The following is a 3,958-nucleotide window of genomic DNA, read 5'->3' as shown; positions in this document are numbered from 1 at the left end:
GATATTGAAACACAGTGTGGAATCGTTCTCATTCATTTCACGAACCCGTGGAAAGATGTTTGCGCTCAGGCCTCACAGACCAGTCCCAGCGCGTTAGCGGGACACAACTCGGGTTTGCAGGGAAGCCCGGGAGCTGGCCTTCTGCGGACTTCCTGGGGACGCAGGACTCTTGCGCACGGGCTTGGGGGCGTGGCCAGGTTCGGGGGCGGGGCCAGGACGCGGCAACCCGGGGAGGACGCGGCGGGAGGCGGGCTTCGCCGGTTGCCAGGAGAACCCGCGACAACAAAAGACGCGGGCGGCGGCGGCGCGGCGTGGCAGAGCAAAGCTGAGGAGTCCAGCGCTCGCCGCCAGGGCCCTGGGCTGTCCCGAGCCGGTCAGTGCGCGGCGGGCCTGGCCGGGCGGTGCGGGGAAGTGGGGCGCCCTCCCTTCCGCGGCACCCGCCCTCCAGCGCGCCGCGCCGGCGCTCCCAGCCCGCCGTTGGGACTAGTAGGCGCCGGCTTGGGGTCTGGGCCGCCGCGGGGTGGGAGCCAGAGGGTGGGCGGTAGGGGCGCCAGCGAGGCCTATGGGGGCGCCCGAGGGGTCTGGGGTCAGGAATGGGAGCCCGGCGAGCGACTGGAGGCAGAGCGTCCCTTCCGGAGGAAGCTGGTTCAGCCCTGAGGAGCGGGGAACGGGGAACGGGGATCGACCCCAACGCGGGACCCGGCCCCTCGGAGCGCACCCGGTGTTCGTCTCGTGTAGCTTCACGGCATGAGGTGCGACGCGAGGGCCACCACCACCGAGCGCTTTGTTTTGTCGCAGACGTCTTTTTCCCACTGTAGAGGTTGAAACTTCGGCGCCTTCAAGCCCAAGAGTTCCCTCCCTCGGAGGCAGGTGCTGTAAAGAGCAAAGCGCCCAGATTCTTTCTTTGAAACACCTTTTAAGTAACACGGCCGTCTCCAGTGTTGAAAATCTTTATTGTTTGCCCTTCTTTACTCCTTTGTCTTTACGCATTTGAGGCCTTTTCTGAGCTCCTTATGCGATTTACTATCCATCTACTGGGAAGTTTCTTATGAAAATAGTTAACAAACCACACATTTAAGACAACAACTGCTTTCTGGGAAATCAAGGGGACGGGATGGTAGCGGTTTTTGGAGACACTCATTCCTGACCAGTGACATGACATGAGGGATTAAGTATTTCTCTTGCCTTTCCTCAGATTTGAAAAACCCATTGAGCATACTTAAATACGACCAGCCAATCAGATTTCGCCTTTTTTGTCATTTATTGGTGACATCATACGTATGTTTCTGATGACTATAATTGATCAGAATCTGAAGAAGTATAAGTGCTATGGATTGTGTAAAAACTTTATTTCTTGTATATTGATGTTTGACAAGCCCTATGTTTGTGGACCCTTATTATTGTTTGTTTTGTTTTGAGACAGGGTCTCGCTCTGTTACTCAGGCTGGAGTGCAGTGGCATATTGCAGCCTCAACGTTCCGGGCTCAAGCGATCCTCCAACCTCAGCCTCCCAAGTAGCTGGGACTACAGGTGCGTCACCACTGCCTGGCTCATTCTTGTATTTTTAATAGAGACAGGGTTTCACCCTGTTGCCCAGGCTGGTCTGTAACTCGTGGGCTGAAGCGATCCACCTGCCTCGGCCTCCCAAAGTGCTGGGATTACAGGCATGAGCCACCGTGCCTGGCCCCGTTATTATTTTTTTTAATGCTTAGAATAAGTTTCAGTTGTCTTTATAACCAAATTGTTTATAGATATTACCATTAAAAACCCCAAGAAATGAGGCTGGGCATGGTGGCTCATATCTGTAATCCCAGTACCTTGGGAGGCTGAGGTGGGCGGATCTCTTCAGCCCAGGAGGTTGAGACCAGCCTGGGCAACATGGTGAAACCCCATTTCTACTAAAAATACAAGAATTAGCCTGGCGTGGTGCCTGTAATCCCAGCTACTTTGGAGGCTGAGGCAGGAGAATCGCTTGAACCGGAGGCTGAGGTTGCAGTGAGCCCAGATGGTGCCGCTGTGCTCCAGCCTGGGTGACAGAGCCAGACCTTGTCTCAAAAACAAAACAAAACAAAAACCCAAGAAATGAAAATATCCCAATTTGGCATTTTTTATTAGCAACTTCATTGGAAGCAGTTAGGTTTGGCTTAACATCGTCCATGAGTTTTGCTTTAATTTGATGGGATACAAAGAAATAAACTAATCTGTATGGTGACTTCAAATGTTGGTTTTCAGAGACATTTGGAAGAATTAACTCAGCATTCCTGCAGCTGGAAAAGTTTCCAGTACCAAATGATTGTAGAGTTCTTTAAGATCCAAGAAAGGATTTATCAAACACATGAGCATTTTTTTTTCCAGTGTAAAATTCATTAGAATGATTTTAAAACTACTAAGGTTAGGCGTATCTCTTTGTTTTAGCCATTAAAGATAGTTTGTTGACTCTCTTTTGGGATTTCACAGCCCAAGGGACCTGTTATTTTTTTACTCTCAGGGGACTTTTAAAAGAGTGATGTTAATTTTTTTTGTTGTGATCCTCTTCATGCCATCTACTCACAGAACTACAAATGCAGAGTGCCATTGCAGAGTTTCGTTTTATTTTGTTTTGTTTTTGACAGGGTCGCGACCCTTTTGGGATCAAGGGATCCTCTCGCTTCAACCTCCTGAATAGCTGGGACTACAGGCACGTGCGCCACCATGCCTGCCTAATTTTTGATTTTTTGTAGAGACAGGGTTTCTCCATGTTGCCCAGGCTGGTCTCGAACTCCTGGGCTCAAGTGATCCACCCACCCACCCTGGCCTCCCAAAGTGCTGGGATTACAGATGTGAACCACTGTGCTGGGCCACGGTTTTTTTTTCAAGGGTAGTGAATATTAATATTATCAATTCACTGTTATTAGTGTTATTAATAAAATGTTATTTCAGTCTAGTTGTCTCTGTTACTTAATGGTAGTCTTCAAGACTCAGCAGCTTCTCCAAAGAACCTAGCCTCACCTCAAACTCATTACTTTTCATCATCTGCACTTAAACATTGTCATAGATTACTTGTTAAATTTAGTATAAGCTTTATCCTTCCCAAACTGAACATTTGTATATAAGTTTTTATGCAACACAGTGTTTTCATTTCTCTTGGGAGTGGAATTCTCTCAGGAGTTTTCATTTCTCTTGGGAGCTGGGTCAAGTGATAACTGTATGTTTAACTTTTTGCGGAAATGTCAATCTGTTTTCCAAAGTGGCTGTACCATTTTACCTTCCCACCAATAGTGTATGAGGGTTCTAATTTCTTTACACCCTGCTAACACTTATGGTCTGTCTTTGTTATTATAGCAGTGCGGGCGGATGTGGATTGGTATCTCTTTGTGGTGGTTGTTTGTTTGTTTGTTTGTTTGAGACAGTCTTGGTGTATTGCCCAGGCTGGAGTGCAGTGGTTTGATCTCAACTCACTGCAACCTCTGCCTCCTGGGTTCAAGCGATTCTCCTGCCTCAGCTTCCTGAGTAGCTAAAATTATAGGCGCCCACCACCATGCCCGTCTAATTTTTGTATTTTTTAGTAGAGACAGAGTTTCACTGTGTTGTTCAGGCTGGTCTCGAACTCCTGACCTCAGGTGATCCTCCCACCTTGGCCTCCCAAAGTGCTGGGATTACAGGCTTGAGCCACTGTACCTGGCTAATTTTTGTATTTTAGGTAGAGATGGGGTTTCACCATGTTGTCCAGGCTGGTCTTGAACTCTTGACCTCAGTTGATCCTCCCACCTCAGTCTCCTAAAATTCTGCCATTACAGGCGTGAGCCACTGCACACCTGGACTCACTGTGGTTTTGATTGCATTTTCCTGATAGCTAATGATGTTGAGCATCTTTTCGTGTGCTCATTATTCATTTGTATATCTTCTTTGAAGAAGTGCCTTTTCAGATGCTTTGCCTGTTTTTAAATTTTTTTTTTAAACTTTTGAGTTGTAATAGTTA

The 3,958-nt window shown here is 48.1% G+C and overlaps 1 protein-coding gene across 1 annotated transcript in view; it reads left to right on the top strand.

Moving 5' to 3' along the window:
• Positions 1-420: 420 nt before the first annotated feature.
• Positions 421-3,958, top strand: part of KIF27 (kinesin family member 27) — a 101,444-nt gene continuing 97,906 nt past the window's right edge. The window contains exon 1 of the mRNA XM_017872376.1: positions 421-870. The gene's annotated coding sequence lies outside the window, so the exon portion shown is untranslated. The remainder of the gene's footprint in view (positions 871-3,958) is intronic.

This window comes from Rhinopithecus bieti, unplaced genomic scaffold (assembly GCF_001698545.2).
Source record: "Rhinopithecus bieti isolate Rb0 unplaced genomic scaffold, ASM169854v2 scaffold_5948, whole genome shotgun sequence".
NCBI lineage: Eukaryota > Metazoa > Chordata > Mammalia > Primates > Cercopithecidae > Rhinopithecus > Rhinopithecus bieti.
This window is presented reverse-complemented; position numbering and strand designations above follow the sequence as displayed.